This window comes from Tenrec ecaudatus, chromosome 1, assembly GCF_050624435.1.
Source record: "Tenrec ecaudatus isolate mTenEca1 chromosome 1, mTenEca1.hap1, whole genome shotgun sequence".
NCBI lineage: Eukaryota > Metazoa > Chordata > Mammalia > Afrosoricida > Tenrecidae > Tenrec > Tenrec ecaudatus.
This window is the reverse complement of record NC_134530.1, coordinates 293063565-293087280: the sequence shown is the minus strand read 5'-3', so window position 1 is coordinate 293087280 and position 23716 is coordinate 293063565. Positions and strand designations below refer to the sequence as shown.

The window sequence follows — 23716 nt, the reverse complement described above, 5'->3', positions numbered from 1 at the left end:
TGGGCAGCGGAGGCCCAGGGGTAGTGCCAACTGGAGGGAGAAGCCCTGCTCCTCCACGCCTGGCTGTACAGCAAGGTGGCCACTGCCGACTCCCAGGACTGTGGGCAGGACCTTGAGGGTGTGGAAGTGAGTCGTGCCGGGAAAGTGGATGGAGGAACGGAGGGTAGGGTAGATGCTGGGTGGGCTGAGGGGGCAGGAGATGCCCTGCGGAGTTCTAGAACCAGGGCTGAGGGAAGTGGGAGCTGTTGGGGCCAGCTGGCCCTTTCATGAGTTTTAGAAGCTGCCTGAACCCTATCCACATTGACCCTCTCCAGCCCCACCTTTGCAGATGCTGGAACAGAAGTTCAAGGTCTTCCGGGAGAAAGGGCAGAGTGTGGGGCTGCCAGGGTGCAGGCTCTGAGGGAGCTGGCAGGTGCCCTGGAACTCGCCTCCCCCAGCTCCATGGCCCAGAGTCAAGTCCACAGGAGCTGGGTTGAGGCCACATGGGTGAGGCTGGACAAGGCAATGAAAGCCCGCACAGAGGTGGGTGCCTAGAGGGACAGGCCAGCGACAGCCAAGGGGCTCGGGACTCAGGGGCCTACCCCAGATGTGTGTGCGTGTGTGTGCGTGTGTATGTGTGTGCTCATGTGCAGGGGTGGGCATGTGGGTGTGTGCATGCGTACTTCTGTGTGTATTCTCGTGTGTGCATGTGTGTATGAAGGGGCATGGCTGACTCCAGCTCCCAGCATCAATCAACCTTTCCCGTCCAACCACGCTCCTTCCTGCCCCCAGTTTGGAGTCCTTCAGCGCAGGTCACCCCTTGTGGCAGGAGCACGAAGTGGACTCTCCCAATGCTCCCTGAGCACAGGCCGCAGTTTCGTTGGGGGCACAGGTCCTGCTGGTCTTCTTGCTGACCGCCACTCTTAGAGCTCCCTGCCTCCCCTCCCCACACCCTCCTTTCTCGGGATCTGGTGTCTCAGTGCACTGAGCACCTGACAGGTCCTGCAACCGAAATCCTGGGGCTGGGTGGCCCCGGGGCCAGCCCTCTCCACACTGACTGTTGGAGGTGCTACAGGCAGACCCCCTGACAGGCAGCCCACTCGCTCCCTGAGCCGCCATCCTCATGTGCTCAGGGCTCCCCATATTTTTGCCTTCCACCCAATATGCGTGTCCAGACCCTTTCCTCCCTCAGGCCCTGCCTGTGGCCCCCGGGCCTCATCAGGAACCTGCTGTGATCAGAGGAAACCATCTTCTAACCACCAAAGGGCCAGAAGGCGCGAATGTACAGCGATGATAATAGGTAAAGGTCACGGTAAAGTCACAGAGGACAGGAAAGACAGGGGCGAGAGAATACAATACAGAGTCAGACATGTTTTATTAGGCATTCTCACTTCAGCTCCTCTTGATGGACCGCGTGGAACTGGGAGAAGTGGAACCTTTGCTATCTTGGGACGTGTATAGGGAGCCTGGAGACACACCTCTTCAGTAGTGACATGGGTCACAAGGTGGGTGATATCTATCGTAAGGCCCCTGTACTTGAGCTCACCAAGGTGAGGAAAGCTAATACCTGCATTGGGGGAAGCTACAAAGGGGGCTGGGTGTCACGGTGGGAAGAGAGGGCAAAAGGATCATATCTGCTTCTACACAGAGATACAATCAGCCATGTGCTCACGTTAAGGCAGCCTAGCTGTTAACGGAGAATCCGTGAGAATGATTTTTAAAGTAGGATAATGTACTTGGACTTTACCTCTAACTTACCAAAGTAGAGGCTTTCCTACCGTGGAACACCAGCTTTCCAGATTCTCACTGTATATAAGTTAGGGAATAGAGTCTTCGTCCTATTTCCCTCCGTGTTAACGCCCCACAAATCCCCAAGCCACAGTCTTTGCTCAAAAGGAGGTGGCCCTGTTCTCAGGGAGAAAGTTGCTGGCCCTCCTTCCCGCTGTGCCCTCGACTTCCACAAGGCGGCGCTCGAGCTGTGGGGCCACATGCAGAAGGTGGTCCTGGTGGAGGGTGCTGTCCTTGGCCACGACCTGGCGTCTGTGGAGGTCCTGCAGCGCCAGCACCGCCTCTTGCAGGGAGGGCCCCAGTCACTACCCCCCCCCTCCGCGTGAACCACTCTTTGTAGGCAATGGATGGATGAGGAGCCCTCGCCCCCAGCTGACCTCAGGCAGTACTGCAGCCTGCCCCTGCCCCCTCTGCGATGGAGGGTGACGAGCCTGGGCTTGACCTAGGCTGGGGTACAGCCAGGATGGCCTGCAGAGTCCTGGGTGGAGAAGCATTCAGCCTGCTCTTTGTCAGCTGCAGAGGGAGCTGGTGGCTGTGGACGAGGTGGTGGTTCAGATGGGGATGGAGGCCATTCAGGTACACCCTGCGGTCCAGGAGGGCCTGGCCGGGCAGCTGGCTGAGGTGCAGGAGGCCTGGGCCACCTGGACATGAAGGCCTGGGAGCAGGGCCAGCAGCTGGAGTGGGCAGCCCATGGCCATGCCTTCCTCAGGCACTGCCAGGAACTGCTGTATGTGCCACCCCACCTGGATGGGGGCTCGCTCTGTCCCATGAGGGTGGGGGCACCCAGCTCTTCCCTGCCTCCTCCCTGTTCTACCCTCCTGGCCCTAAGACCTGTTTCCATGCCCTATCCCCCACCCAGCACTCGGACTCAAGAGAAGCAGGCACTAGTCTATATCCTCAGAAGGGCCAGCTGGGGCCAAGGAGACACTGGGGCAGGAGCTCTGCCTGAGAGCCCAGGCAGTGCGGCCGGCGGGGTAGCAGCTGCTGGACACCAGCCACGTCATAGCCCCAGAGATGTGTGCGCTGAGGGCTAGGGCCAGGGTGGTGCGTGGCCAGAGCCCCCTTTCCTGCTTCTCCCTGCTCCACGGTAACCCAGTCCGGCCCCACCCAGGTGACACCCTGCGCCCCTGCCAACAGCCCTCTGCCCCCCAGGTCACAGCGTCTCCGGGAGCTGAACAGGCAGCTGCAGGAGCTCCGGACGACCTGGGCCCTTCACCAGGAGCACTGCCTGGTGAGCCAGGACCAGGAGGAGCTTCGGGGAATGCTGGGTCAGGCTGACGTCTGGCTGGCCTCCTGAGAGGACCTCCTGCTAGACCCTGACTGTGGGGTGAGCAGGGATCCACCCCTTAGAGGGCCACATGCCTGGCACCAGGACTTGGAAAGGTAGCTGGCGGCCCAGGAGGAGAAGCTCACCCAGCTCGAGATGTAGGTGAGGGTGTGGAGGGCGGGACTGAAGAGGGGTCGAGGGGCCTCAACCTGCGGTGGAGTCCCCAGAGCATTGATCTGCCCTGAGGGGCACCCCTTCGAGGAAACAGCCGCAGGGTCCTGTCCTCCGTGGGCAGTCTGGCTCTGTGGGGTCCATCACAGCTTCTTCTGCCCAACTGCTCCCTCTCCTCCTCCTCCTGGTTTCCCCCTCTGAGAGCTGCCCCCAGAGCAAGCCCTGTGGGACACAGAGGGTCACTATGGGTGGAAACCAATCAATAATCTCATGGGTACAGAGCACACTCTGAGGAACACAGGGGAGGTGACACTAGCTACAGAGAATCTGAGTGGAGCAAGGGTTTGTAATCCTTGTGTAGGCTGTGGGCAGGGCTGATGGGGGGGGGTTGATACCACAGGATCCTGTGGGACTGAAAGTGAGGACCTGAGGGTGGATGGGCAGAGGGAGTGCCCCATCCTCTGAGGCAGGAAGGTGGCCAGCTAGGGTGAGCACGGAGGAAGATGAGCAGGGGCTCTGCAGTCACACAAATGTCACCTAAGAATCTCACTTTAGTATAAAATGTTTGTCTCCATTGCAAAGCCACCTCTAGCAACTAGGATCCCCTCTCTCCCCATCTGGAGCAGACGAGTGAAGAAAATCAAAAACTGAAGCAAAGCAGTCCACAGGACTAATGGACCACCAACACCACAGCCCTCCATCCTTGTCCTGGAGACCAGGAGAGTTAGATGGTGCCCAGCCACCGCCTCAAACTGCTCTGGTTGAGCTCAAACTGGCAACTTGCGCACAGCTTGAAAGCCAATGGAAGTCGACTTCATGAAGAGAGGGCATTACAAGTTTGACAGGGACTGCTGGAGCCCCGAACCAGGGCCCTTCAAATCCAAAACAGAGCCCAGCTCTGGGAATCACCCCTGCCCAAGCAACAGTCGAGCTGATAAAGTGAACGCATGGCACCTGTGAGGCACTTGCTTCCCAGAGCAAAGGGGAGCATTTGCCCTCAAAGTTCAGGAGGGAGGGAGGGGCCAGGGAGGAGGCAAGAAGAGTGCTGTGTTATATTATGAGGGCTGCAAACAAAATGTGTAGAAATTGTTAAACTGCTCTGCATGTTTTCACTTAAAACAAAAACCCTCTATATTAAAATTCATATATATATATATGTGCATTATATGTATATATATATATATATATATATATATATATATATATATATATATATATATATATATATATATATATATATATATAGTCAAACCCAAGGTCAGAAAAAGGCATGCCCCGGGCTTCTGCTCGTGGCAAGGTAAGTGGTCTGAAACCCATCAGAAAGACGCGGCTCGGCTGTCTGCTCCCGTAGTGACAGCCTCAGAGAGCCGCAAGGGCCGTCGTGTGCTGTCCTACAGGGCCTCCATGATAGAAATCGACTCGATGGCAATGATTTGAGTGCTTTGAAGGTCAGAAACTGTAGACAGTGATCTATAAACGTCCTTCTCTCCTGTAAGGTGTCTGTAACACAATCAAAGGAAAACAATCGGTCTGCTCCCCAGATCTTCAATGGGACCATTTCCAGGGAGCCTGGCCACACATTTCCAGGCTGTGCCTTCTCAGATCCGCTGGCACTGCTAGGAAGGTTGTGGGCCCTGCGGGGGTGGGGGACTCTCCAGCCTGCTCCCCAGCAATAGAGGCACTAGGCCAAGACTGGAAGAGCCCCGGCGAGGGGAGAGTGGGGAGGTTGAGGCAGTCACTGTGCCCTGCTTCTGACACTCTTCATGTGGCTGCTATGGTCACCCTTGACCTCAGGGAAGGCCAAGGGTCACCAGGGCAGAAAACACTTCCTTTTTATGGTGAGGGCCATATCGGGTCTCAACTCCACTGCTAATTAGCTGTGGTCTCTAGCAAGTAACCCAGCCTCTCGGTGCACCCAGTTTCCCCAGTGCTTTCTGGAGTCCCCAGAAGGGCCAGGTACAGCGAGGCTGCTTATGCTGGGCCAGAACCAGCAGCTGCCCTCACCGTGCCCTGAAGCCAGAAGCCCAGAACTCAAAGGCTGAGCTTTGCTGAAGGTCATCCGACAGGGCCTCTCACCTTAAGTAAGCGGTACCAAGCTCCAGGCTGCACAAGTTGCTCCCTGGAACACGTGGCCCAGGCCCCCAATGTGCGCACACAGAAAGCCAGTTCACCTCTCAGGACAGTGGTGGTGTGACTGGATGTGGACACGCCCGCATCGCCCACTCGGGGCTCCTGGAGCAGGGTCCCCATCTGCTCTGCACCTCCCGCACCAGACACTCACTGCCCTGGGACTAAGAGAAGCCTCACCCCCACCCGCCAGGGCAACCCATGGTCCCCGGGCAGCTTCTGGACCATGTCACTCCCTTCCCCAGACTTGACGGCTGTCCCACCCATGGGCTCAGCCCTCTGTACTCATGCCTTTCCATGTGTGCATGTGTGTGTGCGGGCGCACCTGTGATAGATGTTCACGTGTTTTTGGTAGATACGTGTCCATCGGTGTGGTGTGTGTTCATCCAGGTGTGTTTATGGTATACATGCCTGTGGTATGTCCATCCATGTGTGTGTGTCTGTGTGGTGTGCGTCCATGGGCACACACACACATCTGCAGACCCGTGCGATCCTTCAGCTTCCTGCTGCTGGCTGGTCTGCGGAGAAGAGCAGGCCCTCTCGGAACGCCTTGCCTACTGGAGCAGCACGGGGTTAGGGCAGCCTCTCTTGGCATAGTCCCAGCAAGCTTGCCTGGACTTGGCCTCCTGCAACTGTGCCCTTTGGCCTGCCTTCTCCTCTTCCCTCTCCAAAACAACCTCGGCTCATGGGCAGCCTGCTGCCTCCCCGTCCCTTGCTGTCACAGTCCCCTGCAGCTTTCCCAAGGCACAGGCCCTGTCACCCTCCAAGGGGAGAAGAGAATCTAGTCAGGCGTCAGAAGGTGGAGGCAGAGAAGGCAGGGCAGGGCAAAGCTCTCTCTCGCTCTCTCTCTCTCTCTCTCACATGTGCAAGCAGGAGCCCCTGTTCCCCCCTACTCCCACCCCCCAGAATGTGCAGCACCCCTGAGCCCACCACACTCCACCAGTGGAGACATCCTGGGGCACCATCTCTGCTGTAATTGCCCACCTCCACGCACTCTCCCATGGGGTACAGTTCATGAATGGGATGAATGGCTGGGGTGAAGCCTCATCCTGGACACAGGGGTACTGAGCAGTCACTCCTGCCCTGACTCTCACTCTGTGCCCAACCTGGGAGTCACTCAGCCATGCATTGGGGGGAAGGGGGAAGGGGAGTGTCATGGGAATCCACGTGGTTACCAATGCTAGAGGAACGTGGGGTATTGTCAGGGAGGTGGTGGTGGGGCAGGTGTGACCCAGGGACCCAACATTCATTCACTGGGCCTCGCTGCTCCTCCACAGGGGTGGGTGGGGCCAGAAGTGACCCTGGGGCTGTAGGTGAGTGGCTGGGCCCAGAAGTGACCCTGGGGCTGTAGGTGAGGACGTGCTCCATCCAGGTCACCACATGGAACCAGCCACAGACTGCCCATGCAGGCTCGCCACAGTCTAGCCAGGCCACCACGCAGCACCCTGGGAACGGGCAGCTCCTGGTAAGAGGCAGCCCTTCCGAGGTCACACCTTCCTAGGCTCTTCCTCAAGGTGCTCTGACCTCCACCCGCCAAAGAGGGCAGCTACTGGCTGGGAGGGTGGCGCAGGGGTGCCCGAAGCAGACACCTCCTACGGGGCATCCGTCTGGGAAAGGCTGGCACAGCACCAAGAGGCTGGCAACTCTTTGCGGGGCGAGGGAGATGTGTCCTTGTCTTGTTTCCTAAACTGGTCTTTGATGGTGGTACCAAAGGTCTCCCCAGTCGTAGCAGCAATGACATCCTCAGACCGTTGGTGGGATGAGTCCTGTAATGTGTGCAGCCCCCGAGTCCCTGCGTACAGCATTCAGAGCAGCAGGGCGGGGGAGCCTGGGACCCTCCCCCCAGTGCCAGCACTCTACACCGGGCCCAGCCACCCCGAGCCCCAACCCCACCCCATTTGCACCCCGGCTGCCACAGCACCTCTGCACCCCACCTCTCCCGGTGCTTGGAGAAGAGGCCCACTGTGGCCTGCTCCAGGGGCCCAGGGCCCAGTACCAGAGCAGCTGCTGAGCTGTGGCAAGCCCGTAGTCACAGCTTCAGTTCACAGTGCAGATGGCCCTCTGTGAGGTGCTGGCAGCTCCTGCCCCATCTGGGGTACCAGGGCATACACCCAAGGCTAGGAAGGGTGCTGCTGGGGCCAACCAGGCCCTCCGAGGCCCCAGAACACTGGGGGATGGCTCTCTGAGGCTGAGGCATGGCGTCACTCGGGGCGGGCTGTCAGCGCTGCCTCCTCTTCCGCATTGCCTCCTGCAGGTCAGCCGGCAGCCGCTCCTGGTTGTTGCAGATGTTGTAGTGGGCCAGGCCCAGAAGCTTGTCCAAGTCCTCTTGGCTATAGGTCACTTTCGAGTAGTGGTAGGGGGAGTCAGACGGAGACAGGTTCACCCGGCCGGCCTCCTGCTCCTCGGGTGTCCTAGGGACCCCTGTGCAGAGAGCACATCGTGGGCATGGAGGGGCAGGGTGCTGGGGTGGAGGGCGGGTCTGCTGGGTCGGGGAGGCTGGGACACCAGGAAGGGGGTGGTGGCAAGCTGGCTCACCAGGGGCTGAGTGGTCCTGGAAGGAGTCGTTGACCAGGGGGAAGTGCAGAATGACTGGGGCCTCAGGCCGGCCGGGATCAGAAAACTTGTGGCACTCCCGAGGCTGGCGCTCCTCATCAAGGCTGGGAGAGATGGGCAGGAACGGGAAGCCCTGCTCTTGGCACATGCGGCCCACCAGCTGCAGCTGCTGCAGGGGCACAGAGGGCAGGAGAGGGCTAGCCTTGGGCTCCCTTGGTCCTGGACACTGACGTCACATAGGACCAAGCATCAGTCGGAGTGGACAGCCGTGCCGCAGCCCCTCAGAGTTCCACCAAACGGACTGTAGCCATCGCTGAGGCCAGCCATGAAGGGCACACACCTCTCACTAAATTAACACAGAAACTAAACGCTGGGGTGTCGACGGCCTGCAACCAGCCGGGGTGCAGGTGCAGCCAACCAGATTCACCATCACATACTCTCTCCATTGCGGAGAAAGCCCCCTGATGGAGCGTGAATGAAACCCCAGTTCTTTTCACAGGGAGCGCTGGTGGTGAAGCAGTTATGTGCTGGGCGAGGTTCTGCAGGGTCAGCACTGGGAAACCACCCGCTGCTCCATGGAGAGAGGGCCGAGCACCATGTTCCTGAACTTGTGCCTCCACGTTGGTAGCCACAGACTCTCCCTTAACAGTCATGCTGCCTTCAAGTGAGCACATGGCTGGTCTGAACTCCCTACAGAGGCAGACATCCTCTGGCTCTCCCTTCCTGCTGTCGCCCAGCCCCCCTCTCAGCTTCCCCCAATGCAGCTGTTAGGCTTCCTCACTTGTGAGCTCAGCGTTACTGTCGATCCCACCCACCTTGTGGCGTATGTAACTACTGAATATGCATGTCTTAAGGCTACCTGTAACTACCCCAAGATAATACAGATGCTCTCTCTTCCCCCAATTCCACGTGGTCCATCAAGAGGAGCTGAGGTGAGCATGCTATCATAAAACGTGCCTGACTCCTTTATTGTACTCTCGCTCCCCTATCTCTCCAAGCCTCTATGACTTTACTAGACCTTTACTATTTTATCGCCATACAATTGTGCCTACTGACCCATTGGTTGTTAGAGGCTGATTTCCTGTGACAAACTGCTCCGTGGGCATTTTTACTCCCGTAAGCAGTTCGATCTCAGAAACACACCAAGGGGGACCCGGTGAGGCAGCATGGACTCCATGGTGGGGATCCTGGTTTGGTTGTTTTGACATGGTGTGTTGGTTAGATATTATGTCCACTTGGACCTGCGTGAAAGTGCAGGGGTGGAGTCCCACCTGTCACTCAGGTGGAAGCCTGGTGATCCCTCCTTGGAAGGAAGGGGAGATGCTATGAGCCTCTTCCTCCTCGCTGGGATTCTGTCTCCAGGGACGGCCCCATGGGGCCACCAGCCTGGAGAGCCGCCGACTTGCCCGTGTTCACGCCAGCCTGGGCATTATCTGCCTGCAGCTACACAGAGGCTGAGGAAGGTTCTCACTAGCATGGTCTTGAATCACGCTGGGCTGGGATGCCTTGCTGATCTAAAATGACTTCTTGATCTAAAGCTCTTTCTTTCTACACAGAGGAGTGTTGCTGCTTTTGTTTCTCTGGACAGCTCAGCCCATAGCATGTGGGTCCCTGTCTCGTAGGGTTGGGAGGAAGCCAGCAAGGGACACACAGTGAAGCCGCCCTAGCATCCTCGGGTGCCACTCATCAGCTCCCCCACCTGAAAGGCGGCATTTAAGTTGTAGTCCAGCGACAGGATGAGGTCCACATCCCGGGTGGGCTGCAGGAGGGGCGGGCAGCTGGTGTTGACAAAGTAGCCCACGTCCAGCAGGCACAGGCGGGGCTCACCAGGGGTCAGCTGGTTAGGGAGTTCATCCAGTTTGGTGTCTGGAGAGGTGAGCGGGGTGGGAGGGCAGCCTTGAGCACGGGTGCTGAGGACACCACGCTTGCTCCCCTGGTCAGTGGCAGTCACTGGCTGCTCCTGGAAAAAGACTCCGCCCTCAGGCCCCACCCACCTGGCCCCAGCCCTGAAGCAACCTCCAGCCCAAGCTGAAGGAGAAGGCAGGAAACTCTACTCCCCACATCCCGTGGGGCCACACATGGAATGCCTGGAGCCAAGGGGTGAGGTGAGGGGCCTGGAGTCAAGGCCCACAGCTCTGGGAAGACATCAGGGGGCTGGGCCCCGGTGGGAGAAGCTACCTTTCCAGGAGGAGAAGTGAGGGTGCTGGAAATAGTCTTTGTGGAACTGGAGACCACGCAGAAAGTTGTGGGTGGCCTGGGCAAGTGGGCGCCACGTCAGGAGGCCAGAGAACAACTCCCCGATCCTCCCAGCCAGGCTGGGTGGCACTTCCATCTTCAGCACTGGGACCTGCTCCTTGTCTGCACAGCCAGGGAGTGGGGCGTGGGTGCTAGCCCAGTCTGAGGGCAGTGACCCCGGAGAGGGAAAGAGCTGAGACCAGTGCCCCCACCACGACACACACACAGAGCTGGGAGTCACATGCCCACCCCCAGCACCAGCCCCGGAGCCTGGGCACCTACCCAAGCTGGTCAGGGTCTGAGCCTAGCGATCCCAGAACGGACTGGGCTCCAAGGACCAGTATAAGCTGTCTTGGAGGCTGGCTGCATATAGGTTGGTCCAGATGCCTGGGAGCGCAGACACAAGGGGACGAGAGCCCCCATTCCTGTCACAGCCTGACCCTTCCCTGCTGCCCGCCTCAGTGATGGGGCTCCCCCAGAAACATCCTCCCCTCCCCCATTCTCTCTCCAAGACCCCCTCACCTTCCAGGAAGCAGATGCGGGACTCAGGCATCCTCTTCATCAGCCGCCCCATGAAGAACTCGGAGCCGAAGAGCTCGGAGGGGATGAAGGCACCTTACTTGGAGAAACCGAGCTCGTAGGGGGAGAAATCACACCACCCTGCGGTGGGAAGGGACCGCTGTTGGCCACCACCCTCATGCCCACCCGAACCCACGCAGGGCAGCCACAAAGGACGGGGCGACTCCCCTCCAGTCCAAGTGACTCTGGGGTCATGGGTGTCTGGATTCACTCGGGTCCCGGACCAGAGTGTAAGGAGAAGGGCATGAAAAACTGCCTCCCCACACCATCCCAACCACCCCTTCCCCGACCCCTGGCCGCCCGGGGCCTCAACCAGCTGCCTCGACCTGCCTCCAAATTCAAAGGTGGACAGGCCGTGCCCCTTAGTGTTGAGGGCATAGTACATGGGGAGAGGTTTCTGGCCGTGCCTCAGAGCCTGTCGCTGCTCTGAGAGCTTGTGGACATCAGGCTGTAGGGAGATACCTCCGTGTAAACCCATTGCTGCCTGGTCTCTGGAGATCTCCCCTTGCCCTGCTACCCAGCAGGGCTGCCTCCAGGTCCAGGCCCGTCCCCGTGGGCCGCCCTTCTGTACCCCATCATGTCGCATGGCCTCATTGATGAGGGCCCAGAGGTTGGTGAAGCAGGCCGGGTGTCCCAGGCGAGTGCGCTCCTCCAGCTCCTGGTAGTACCATTGCAGCTGGCTGGGAGCCAACACGCCCAGCTTGTTATTGGTCACCTGCGTCTTCAGCAGTACGGTGGCACCCCCCAGGTCCTTCTGCGACCACTCTGGATCCTTGTAGAGGTTTTCTAAGGTCCTAGGCAAAGCCAGAGGTCGGGGGCAGACAGGTTCCTCTAAGAGTCCCCCGAGACCTCACACCCTTCGGACCTTCTCTCCCAGGGCAGCAGCCCGCAGGTGCCTTCCAGCTCCATGGAGACAGCCGAAGCCCATGGGGCACCTTGGGCATATCGCACCTGCCACCTGCCTCCTCGCAGACCTTCCAATCTAGTCAGGGAGGCCAAGGGGGCACTGGAGAAGCCTTACCACAGGCACCCCTGCCTCTGCCCACTCACCGCCAGATCCCACACTCAGCCAGCTCACCAAGTGGAGCCCGAGGCCCCTGTGATGTAGAAGACGCAATCCAAGAGGCCCAGCTCCCTGAGGCCGGTCAGCTGCCCATACAGGGAAGTCATTGCCCGGACCCCTCCACCAGTAGCCATGATTGCCACCACTGGGACCTGGAAGGGCAGAGTACAGCTGGGCTCAAGGGAGGCCCTGCGGGGACTTCCAGTTGGTGGAGGGGAGGTCAGGGTGCGCTGGGCAGTAAAAACCACAGGAGGAGAACACAGCAAGTCAAGTGGCCACTCAGTCCCCTGCCCCTGGCCCCACCACCAAGTTAGCGTAGGTCAGAGTCTGGTGGGGACCCATGGAGCGGGTCTGAGTCAGAGCAGCTGAGGAGAGTCATGTCAGGATAACCTCCTTCAGCAGGGTGGGTCCTTTCGGGTTTTGAAAACTCCAGGGAGCGTACAGGCCACAGGCCTTATCTCCCCATCCCCAGCCTGAGGAGTACGGCGGTCACTTCTTAAAAGACGCAGGCTCACCTCAAAACCCCCAAATCAGCGTCCCTCTCCCCTTGCAAGGAGCTCATTTCCTTAGGAGCCAGCCCAACCAGCAGAGAGGCCTGGCCAGATGTCCACCGAGTTGTCTGAGAGGCCCAGTCTTAAAATCAGCTCCAGGCCAAGGGCCAACGCCCAGAGAAGGGTAGCTACTCCTGGTGGGGCCCATGGTTCTGACACTGCTCAGCCGCAACGGGCCCAAGATAACATCAAGAAAGCTCCGGGAAGTACAAGGGGGGTAGGTAGGCAGACGAGAGGCAAACACAAGTCCGCCTTACAGCCAACCCTGGTCGGGCAATGGAAGTGTGGAGGCCCACTCAGCTCAACACTCGGCCTGAGACCCCCACACTCCTGCGAAGCCTGACAGACCTCGTCCTCCTCCAGGTCTCCCTCCAGCTGCAGGGCCTGCTGCAGGGCCTTGGCCACCACCTGCTTCCTCCTGCTCAGGAAGGCCTGCTCCTCAGCATACAGCTCGAAGCCCAGGCGCACGGCCAGCTCCCCTGGTCTGGGGGTGGGGTAGGGGGATGGACGGACAGTGAGGCAGTGCTCATCCTCGTCAGAAAAGAGGACACTGGGCCCATCTCCCTGCAAGATCCACGTCCATCTCTCCTCTCCCTTCAGCCTGCGTGCTGAAGCTTGGAGAGTGAGGTGGGGATGGTGGGCCCAGAGCCACACCAACACGCCCGGCATGACAGCAAGGCCAGCTGGCAGATGAGGGTGTCCCTGTGGCCAAAGGTGGCCCTGAGTCTCAGCTTCTCCCTCCCCTGCAACGCTGGACCAGGGCTACACTGGGAAGGGGGCACAGGGGCTGAGAAGGAACAAAGGTCTTTAAGTTGGGGCTGCTTATGCTCCTAGACACTGAGGGCCAGCAAAAGTTCTTGAAGGCCCAGCCACGTTGCTTCTACCCAAAAGGTTGCTTCCTTCTGGTCTTTGTGCTCCTCAAACCAGGCGTGTTACTCTCCTCAGCCCCCACCTCTCTCCCACCCAGTGAGGCCACACGCAGACTACAAGGCTGAGGAAGGACCCTCTCTGCTCTGAGCACCTTCCCAAGACTGGGAGCTCCCTGCTGCAGCCACCCGCTTGCTTCCGGTCCTCCAGGCCACCCAGCTGCACGTAGCGCCCTCCCTCCCCCGGCTGCTCTCCCCCAGCCCAGCCTCTCACCTGTCTTCTTTTCTCAGCTCCACCGTCATCAGAGGCTCCTGCAAACCAGCAAAACACCACTCAGAAAGGCTGGCACCTCCACCCCAACTTCGGCCCTGGGATGCCCCAGTCATCTCCACAGGGATGCACCCCCACAGCCCAGCCCAGGGCCTTGGCCCAAAAGAAAAGGGAGAGAAGGAGTCACCCCCTGCCCCCACCCCCGCACTGGCCTGAGGCCCTGTCCCACCCCTACATCAAGGTCTCTTCCTCTGAGTGAAGAGTACCTGGGACGTAGGGAAGACCAGCCTCACGAGCTGGTCTGATGGCAGGGCCCTGAGTGGCACCTTCAGTTGCTCCTGGGGGGCATTCTGCAAGGGGACAAAAACTGTACACTTACCCGAGTCTCAGAGCAGGGGTACCACCCGGCCCTGTGGGCCTGAATTCCAGGGGGTCAGTGGGGGAGCACCCTACCTGCAGGTGGATACTCAGCTCCTGCTCCCAGCACGTGGGGAAGTGGAAACGGAAGGAGTCGCTGCCTACGGTGGCCTCCTGAGATCCCTCATAGGACCCGGGGACCACAAGCTGGACTTTTCCCTTTGACTCTGGAGAAAGGAACCGAGGTAGGGGTGGGAGGGGGTTCCCTGCCCGTGAGGTGTCTCCCGCCCCTGTGGCTGGCAGAGGCTGGGAGGAGTTACCCCCAGCCCAGCCCCCTCGGAGCAGGGTCATGGGAAAAGACCAGGTCTTGGTAAGCCCGGGCAGTTTCACCCCCAGCCCCAAGCCTTCGGAGGCTAAAGGTGGCTGGCAGCTTCTTCCAGGATGGGTAGCTGAGGAAGGGGGAAGACATAGGCTTAGGGCCAGGTCTGTCATGGTGACCTGGGAGACTCACCCTTCTGGTCCCCGGCCTCCTCCAGCCGCACATGCAAGCGGGAAAGCTCACGGGCCTGTGTTGGGAAGAGAAGATTCATATGCCGCCCCTCCCACGCAAGGATACTTCACCACTACCCATTCCCCTGCAGCCCGCGGTTCCTGCTCCTCAGTCCCATGTCCTCTGGAAATCATAGCCCCTCCCACTTTGCTCTTTCCTGGTCCAGACAGACTTGCAGCCAGGAGGGCAGGTGAGCAGATGGCCTGAGGGAGGGTGTGTCACTCACCACTACAATCCCAAAGCACTACTATGATCCCAAATCACTACTGTGATCCCAAATCACTACTATGATCCCAAATCACTACTATGATCATAAAGCACTACTATGATCCCAAAGCACTAATATGATCACAAAGCACTACTATGATCACAAAGCACTACTATGATCACAAAGCACTACTATGATCCCAAAGCACTACTATGATCACAAAGCACTACTATGATCCCAAATCACTACTATGATCACAAAGCACTACTATGATCACAAAGCACTACTATGATCACAAATCACTACTATGATCCCAAAGCACTACTATGATCACAAAGCACTACTATGATCCCAAATCACTACTATGATCACAAAGCACTACTATGATCACAAAGCACTATTATGACCCCAAAGCACTACTATGATCCCAAATCACTACTATGATCCCAAATCACTACTATGATCACACAGCACTACTATGATCCCGGATCACTACTATGATCCCGAATTAGTACCATGATCCTAAGTCACCATTACCATCCCAAGTCACCACTATGATCCCGAATCCCTACTATGATCCTGAATCAATCACTACAATGATCTGACTCACCACTAGGACACCGTTGCTGGTGAGCTGCTCCGCACAGTCTGTCCTGGGAAAAGCCATGAGCGGGGGTCAGGTTCTTGCCCCCAAGGAAGCCTAGGCAGTCCTTCCAACCACAGAGGGTCCCCGGGGAAGGACACCAGCCCTGAGCGCACGAGGCTGTCTCCTTCCAGAAGGGACAGATTTGACCCAGAGTCCCTCTCCGTACCTTGCAACCCCCAATTCCCCTGACCCCCGCAACCCCCAACTCACACACTCCGCAGGCGGAATTCAACGTCAAACCGCTCCCCACCCTGAAAAAGCAAGTTATAAAGGTAAGACGTGTGCATGTATGTGGGCATGCATGTGAGTGGTTGTGTGCACATGTGAGTGTGTGTGCATGTGTATCCACATGGCTGTGCATGTGTGAGTGTGGCAGTGGTTGAGTGCGTGTGCTTGCGTGTGAGTGTACCTGTGTATGTGTGTGAGGCTGCGTGTGGGTATGAATGTGAGTGTGTGTGTCAGTGTGGGTATGTGCAGATTCCAACCCAGATGCCAGCCAGGGGTGCCAATGCAGGGAGGGCTGCTGTCCATAATGTAGCCCCGAGGAGGGGGCCGCTCCTCGGGAAGCAGGTCCTGGTTGACAAGGGCCTCGGGCACCAGGGAAACCTGACCTCATTGTCTGTAAACAAGTTCTTTGAAGAGGGGCATTTAAGCAGCATCCCGTTGGTGGTACCGAGGGTGGCCGCCCATGTGGAGTCTTGCCTGCAGGCTCAGCAAGAAGCTCTGGCGCCGGAACTCTCGAGGCAGCAGAGTGCCCACTTCAAACAGCACTGACAGCACGGGGTCGTCGCTGGTCAGCAGGTCCTGGTCAAAGACTTTCAGCTCAACCATGTTCTGGAAGGGGAGCAGCGGGACAGGGCCATGGGGTGGGGGGTGGGGTGGGGGTGACACTGGGGGTACGCAGGACCGGGCTGAGGCAGGCCCACCTTGATCTGGCTGTGCACCCGGAAGTGGAAGCTCTGGTTCCAGACAGGGTTTCTGTAGTTGTTGACAGTGCGTGTCTGGAGCCGGTGGTTGCAGGCCGTGGGCAGCCATAGGGTCACACAGAAGTCAGGGTGGGTCCCTTGGAGGAGAAGAAATGAGGGCCAATTCTCCCCCAAGCCATGCAGAGTTCACCACCAGAGGGATCCCTGGGGACGCACCAAGCCCCACCCTCCATCACCAGCCCTTGCCCGTCACTTTTTGCAGGCCCTCCTCCCAGGACCTCGCAGGCCCAGCCCTCCTGCCACCTCCCACTGTCCCTGCCCTGCTCCAATTGCAACCTCAGTTCCCTTCTCCTCTCTCGGTCAACTCACCCACATCCCTGGCAGGCTGGCTGTGGGCCTGCAGCACATGAATGGTGTGCAGGCAGGTCCCGGGCAACTTGGCCTGCAGAGCAGCGGGGAGGGGACAAGCTTGCTGTGGGATGACATGACCAAAGGCCGCAGGCGATGGAAGGGAGGTTGGGGCACCTGTGAGGGCTCACCCTGCACCAACAGGGCCAAGGCCACCCAGAACCCCGAGTCTAGAAGAGACAGGGCACGTCCATAGGAACTTACACAATGCCCATGACAGGTCTGTCCCAAGGGCTATCCATACATTAACTCAGCCGACTACTACGCTGCCTCACGAGGAGGCGGAGGCATGGAGAGGTGAGCCAACAACTGGCCGGAGACCCAGAGGCAGGATCGCTGTGCTCTCCGCTTCCCTCTCCTGGAACCAGCAGGCTCCCATCTTGCCACCTGTCTGCCCCAGCCCATGCCCTCGCTTACAAAGCTCTGGGTGGGCATACAGAAGGGCATGGAGGGAGCGGCCTGCTAGAACTAAGCTCCTGCTTGCTCACTCGCTCCTCCCTGTGCATCCCACCCCTGGTCAGGGGGCAGTTCTGGAAGCCACCTCTGTGCTGGGGCAGGTGGGAGGTTACCAGGCCAGGCAGCCCATGGGCGCCAAGCCCTGCGCCCTCCAGGTTCTCCGAGGGCAGAGAAACAAAGGACCCCAGGACTCCATCCCAAACCACCCCGGGCTCTGGGCTGAAGCCCTACCAGGTGCGCTGGGGCCAGGGAGCGTGTGTCAGCACACCCTTTCACTGGCCTCCCAGCTGCCATTGGAAGTTCCAGCTGCATGCGCCCAGGGGTTCCTGGCAGAGGAAGAACCCGGGAAAGTCACCCATCTCATCAGTCTCAGGCCCCGACAGCCCAGGCAACTGACTCAGAGGGAGCAGGGGAGCAGCCAGGAGCCTCTCCCTGCCTAGAAGCTCTGTGGATCCCCAGCCCTGCCATGCCCCTACCCAAAACTGGCAAACACGCCCCCTACAACTGAAGACCACCGCGGCCACAGCCCTCCAGAGAAAGAATTAGCCAGGACTCAGGTGGGGAGCAAGGGTCAGAGTGGGCTCCAGTGCCATGCCAGTCTTACCAGAGCCATGAGGCTGGGGGTCCCAGGCGAGGCGAGCAAAGGCAGCAGTAACCACTGGGCCGAGGACTGTGGGGTTTTAAGCCAAAATCCAAGTATGTCCCAACTGGCCTCCCTAGCCCCTCCCACCTGCATCTTCCGCTCCGCCCAAGCCCCACACCCTGCCCAAGAAATGAGGCACGTCAGCCTATACTGGGGCTTCTGACACCCTCCCATGGGCTCAAGGTCCCCCACCCCTGCTGGGTTCCTGGAAAACCCACTGCCCCCAGCAGACACCACCTGGGCCTGCCCAGCCGGGTCCTGCTTCCAGGACAGCTCACCAACCACCCGTGTGAGCAGGACAGGAAGGCATGGCTTGGAGGGGCCACAGGTCTGGGCAGCCGCCAGAGGTAGGGCAAGGGCAGAGTCCCCACCAACAAGGCTTGTAGAAACATCCAGGTACCAGTAGGACAGGAATGCCCAGTCTCCACTGAAGCAGACCCGGAGGAGGGGTGTATCCGGAGCCTATCATCACAGCAGGGGAGTGGCTGTTACTAAAAACAGCTCTTCAAAGCCAGGGCCTGGGCCACCTGGGTCCCCAGAGATGGCCAGGACTGGAGCTCCAGGTGGGCACCCAGGGGAAGGGGGCTCATCTCCCCTTTTGTGGTGGCAGCATGAGAAAGCCAGTTCATTCTGCAGAGGAGCAGCCCAGGGGTGGGGGTGGGGCAGTTTCTGTCGCCTGGTCCCTGTGCTGGTTAGGAGACACAGGCTCGTCCCCAGGCAACCAACCCCATCGCAAAGTAAACCAGAGTCCCAGTCAATGAGCCCTGGCAGAGAGTTAAAACAGGGTTGGCCTGCCGGCCAGACCAGAGTACAAGCTGTGGTCCCTGGACAGACAGGGAGCTAGCTCCTCTCTCTGACGTTTCCATCTGAACCCTCCCCGCCCTCCTGGAGACACAGAAAGCCACAAGGAGCAGGTACCACATGGAGCCTCCCCGGCTTTATTGAGCATGTCCTTCGAGCGAGCGAGCGGGCCCTTACAGAAACCCTCTCCACTCCCCAGGGCAGCCAGAAAGGTAGGGACCATCATTATATCCACTTCACAGCTTTACAGAGGAGGGAGGACGCCGCAGCTGGCCTCCACCCACGGGGCTGCTTCACCTGCGTGGCAGCTTTCTGGGAACCCTGACTAGACACCTGCCTGGCATTTCCTGGTCCTCCTCCTATCACCCACGATAGTCTCCAGGGTCGGTCCCAACCCAAACGGGGTTCTGGGTCAGACAGATTGCAGGGTGTCTCTGTGGGGGCCCATCTGGGGAGGAGCCAGAGTGCCCCCTGAGCTGTGGGGGGGCACGTTCCCTGGGGGCTCCACTAGTCCAGGCCTGAGGCCTTGGTGAGGGTGTCGAGCAGTTGGAAGTAACTGTACTTGAGGTCATACTCCATGTCGTACCAGAAGTTCACTGTGGGGAGAGCAAGCACAGGAGTGGGTGGCCCAGCTCTGACCCAGAGCCTCCCCAGCCCACCCGCTGGCCGAGGCCAGCAGCTCCTCACCAGCAATGCAGCCCTGGGACTACTGCATATGGTGGAACCACAAGGCCAGCAGGTAGAGCATCTCCCCGGCCTGCATGGTGCAGCGGAGGGCCTGGGCCCCACGGTACTGTGGGTACCGGGACAGATCTGGTGTCAGGGGATCCAGTGGAAGCCAGGGCACCTGGGGACGGAGCAGGACCAGGGAACTCGGCCTTTGGCCTTGCCAACGGTAAGGGCCAAAGGTCCCCCTCCATCCGCCCTGGGAAGCCAGCCCCAGAAGGCGGGACCTTACGGAGGAAGGGGCCACCTTCCCAAGACCTTTGGGGCCCGCTTGCTCCTCGGAGATGGATGAGCTCGCCCCTCCCTGAGGCCCAGGGCCAAGATGGACACCTTCTCCATGGCCTCTTCATCCACCACCTCAAAGGTGCCCGCCTCAGTGAGTCGGTAGGTTGCTGGGGTGTACAGCTCTGATGCCAGAGAAAAAGGGGGAGCTCAGCAAAGAGTGCTCTCAGCCCCTCACACCTCCTCCCAGCCTCTTCTGTTGGCTGCCTGGCCCCAGGGACACAGGCAGGGAATCCTCGCTACCCTTCCTCTGGTTTGGGGCCCATGCGTAAGGCAGGCCCCAGCCCTACCATAGGGGATGAAGGGTCGGTCGCTGGGCGGGTGTAACGGGAAATGTTTCTCTCCAGAGAGGACACAGTAGAGGTTTTCGTAGTGGTCCTTGTGCACTGCCAACACAAAGAAGGTCCTGGGCAGATTTGGCGGAGCAGGGCACATGAGAGGCAGAACCTGCCCACCCAGAGCCTTGCGCCTCAAGACAGCCAGGGGTGTAAAAACGAGAAAGTCCTGCGAATAAAGATTTCAACCTTCCATCCAAAGTGTCCCCTGATGTCTCCTTTACGCCCAGTACTAGTTCAACTTAGCCAGTAAAGGATCTCCATCCTTCTGCCATGAGCATGGTACTCTTTTAAACTCCATTCAGGCTCAGACTGAAAACAGCCTCTTCAAAGAACAGCCAGGATCCTGGAGGACAATGAATTTATAAGGGGGGAGGGGGAATCCCATTATTTTCTACACAGTTTCTGAAGCCCCCTCATTTCCCTCAGGGAGAAGAACTCGGGAATGGAGGGTGAGAACGTTTGAACCAACTAGAGGGACTGAATCAATGTCACTGAGCTGTCAGCGTAGAAGCTTGGTGTGTGCTTTTGCTCTGTGTATTCTCAACGACATAGTCAAACCAGACTCCAGGAGATGCCCAGTGGGGCTGGGGTGGAGGGCATTCCAGATCCCAGCCACCAGGGACTTGGCACACACCACACGCCCCATGCGGGTCATCTCTCCAAAGAGGTAAATATCCACGCATAGGGTTCTCCCAAGTTCACCTCCGGGGCCAACGTGCCCTCTGAGAGATGTCTAGTGCGTCCCCACACCAAAGTCATCCCACCCACCACGCTGCAACGCCGCTCCTCCTCTGTTTGCAGAATTGTAGACCGACCCTCCAGGCCAGCCTCCCACCCTTGTCCCATCCTGGCTCCTCCCTGTCCCTGCATCCCAGAGACACCTACAAGACGTCACTGCGGCCGCCTCCCCCAGCCAGAAGTTCACCGCCTCTGGCATCTTCCCTGCAGGACAGAGGAGGAGAGTTAGGAGCGGTTGTCCCCGGCAGGTTGGGTCTGGGATAACATCCAACAGGATGTGGGCAGGGGTGCTGCGTGCGAGCGAGGGGCATCCCAGGGAAAAGTGGCGAAGAGGCCATGGTTTGGAGGGCTTGGGGAGTGGGCCCCGCCCCCCACAGGCAAAAGTTAGAGCACTAATCCTTTGCAGTCGGTCAACAGTCAAGGCTTCCAGGGCGGCAGGGCCTGACCCTGGCCATGGGGTGGTGGGTGTGGGCCAAGACAATCAATGTCACCGAGCTGTCAGTGTAGAAGCTTGGTGTGTACTTCTGCTGTGTATTCTCAATGACTGCCCTCTGCCCCAGTCGCCCCCTCTCACCCAGAGCCTCGGAGGCCCAGGGCATGTGGGGCTCCAAGTCGGGCAGCAGCTGGGGCAGCTCAGTAAGCAGGTTAGAGCACTGCTTCTGCACGTAGAGCACACCAGGGTGTTGGGCCCTGCCCTCCAGGACATCCAACACACCTCACAGGGGCAGCAGGCGCTTGGGTGGCATCACGAAGTGGTCTCCGCGCACGGAATCAGCATAGCCATCTGGGGTCACCGCTACGCTCACCTCCGTGGCGCCCACCGTGGCCCTAGGGGAAGGGACTCTAAGAGCATGCCCACATGCCACAAGACAGCTCGCCCATCACCCTAGCCCAGCCCAGGGCTGCACCCACCTCAGATAGGGGAGCGACCACTTCTGCAGGGCATTGCGCACGATGCAGGGCCTGCTGGGGCAGACCCAGTCCCGGTAGAAGTGCAGTGGCATCGGGGCCTCATCCAGGTAGGGCACGGTTGGAGGCACGCCAAGCTCTTAAGTGGGGTGGGAGGTAGATGTTGACATAAACAGCACCCAGCCACTTACGGATGAGATGCCCTCTCTGGGCAGGCCACAGGGTATCACTGGGCAGTGCTCACTGGGTAGGGACCAAGAGACTCTGGACCACCAGAAATAGAAGGGGATTTTCAAGGAGGAGGCTGCCGCATGCCTACTCCAGGAGGGGCCACACAGCCCAAGAGCACGTGAGCAACATACTCTGGTGTCAACTTGTGGAGGGGTGGAGTCTAAGCTGTCATTCAGGTTGCAGCTTGATGACCTCATTTGTAGGTGCCCTCGGTAATCAATAGCTCCCTTCCTGTGAGACATTCCTGCTGACAAGACACACAGAGTTACACTAGAGCCCTGGAGCCGCAGGGCTCACTTGGAGACCCCTGCTAGCGCTGGGATGCCTCCACCACCACTGGGTCCACAAGGCTTTCCACCCACTGGCCTGTGATCTTCCTGCATCACCATCATTGCTTGTGTTTAATGAGTAGGAAGAGGGATTTATAGACTGGTGTCGGACATATGGGCTAATATCAGACTTAAGGACTTGATCTGGACTGGGCTGGGATGTTTTCTTAATGTACATTTTTTCTTTGATATAAAGTTCTCTTTTAAAACACATATAAGTGTCTATGAATTTGTTTTTCTGGTCAACTGGGGCTAACACAGCGGGACTCCTGCTTGGCCCAACCCCAGTCCTCCCTGGGGCCAGACCCTTGGTTAGCTTCCCTAGCTGCGGTGGCAGACCTCTAGCGAAGTATAGAAAAGCAGCCTCAGGCACCACGCAGGGAGCTCCCCGTGGCTGGGGGCAGCAAGATGAAGGAAGAATGCCTTCCAACTGCGAATATTCACTGAATATTTTGGAATGTGCTCAGCACTTGGCTTGGCCAGTGTGAATGGGTCCTTTCAAGATGCTGACAGCCTCATCGGGGAGACATGCCTATAAGCTGAACGCCCTGGGTCTTCCATGATGGTACCGTGCTGTGTGCTGCCTGGGTGGCTTTCTCTTGCTGCCCTTCATAAACATCACTGACTCCCTGTTGTGCTCCTGGCTGGCTCCTCGTCTCACCGAGTCTACCTACAAACACTCCCAACCTCCCTCGCCCTCACCTTCTCCCTCTCCCATGCCACCTCCTTTGGGGCCCCTCCACTCACAAGTCACCCCAAGAGCCTTCCTTCCCCCAGCTGGCTATCCTTCTTCTTTCGGAACATGTGAACCACACCACCCACCGCCCACCCCCTCCCGGCCCCAGCCCACAACCATTTCTAGTAAACAAACAACAGTTGCCCTCGAGTCGATTCTGGTTCCTGGTGACCCGGGATGTCAGAGTGGACCTTTGCTCCACAGTTTGTGGCCCTGACTTTTCTGAAAAGGATTGCATTTCATTGGGGTCCTTTAGGAGTAGGCAAAGTGCACCAACCTTCCCATTAGTAAGACAAATGCTTAACCATGGACACCACCCCGGGGCTCTGAAAAACTCCTCGTTCCGTTCCTGCGTGCATGTCCACTTGACCACCTGCACCGTCAAGCACACTATCTACGGGCCCTGGTGGTGGCACGGTGCTTAAGCACGTGGCTGCTAACCAGGAGGGTATGATCTCAGTCCACCAGGTACCCCTCGGGAGAGAGACGTGGTGGCCAATCTGTTTCCTCAGACACAATACGGGGCAGTTCTACGACTCCAGTGACAGGTTTGCAAACAGGTTAATATACTATCTACTCAATTGATTTCCACTGGATAGCTGTCTCTGTCCCCGGCTAGAATGTGATCTCCATGAGGGTGGGGGTGTGGGTTATGCCTTCCCAGGATGGAGCACAGTGCCCAGCACGGCCAGGATCCCCAGTACACACTGGCTTAATGACTGGATGAAAGGCTTACAATATCTCCTGCCACAGTGAACTAACTGGTTCCCCTGGCTTAACTCCCCTCCTTCCAAAAGCATTTATCACCCCAGCTCCGGACATCTTCTTGAAAGGCAGCCTCATGTTGTCACTCTGAGCAAACCTCCTTTGATGACTTACCACTTGGAGAATAAAGTCTGCCTGGCCTTGGTAACGGGGCCCAACCCATTCTTCTCCTCTGATTAGCCTCTGCCTGGAGCCGGCCCCTTACCACACACCCTCC

General features: G+C 58.6%; 1 pseudogene; it reads right to left on the bottom strand.

The window, feature by feature from the left end:
• Window positions 1-7550: 7550 nt before the first annotated feature.
• LOC142440784 (cytosolic phospholipase A2 beta-like) lies at window positions 7551-22716 on the bottom strand (annotated as a pseudogene).
• Between the last annotated feature and the right edge of the window lie 1000 nt (window positions 22717-23716).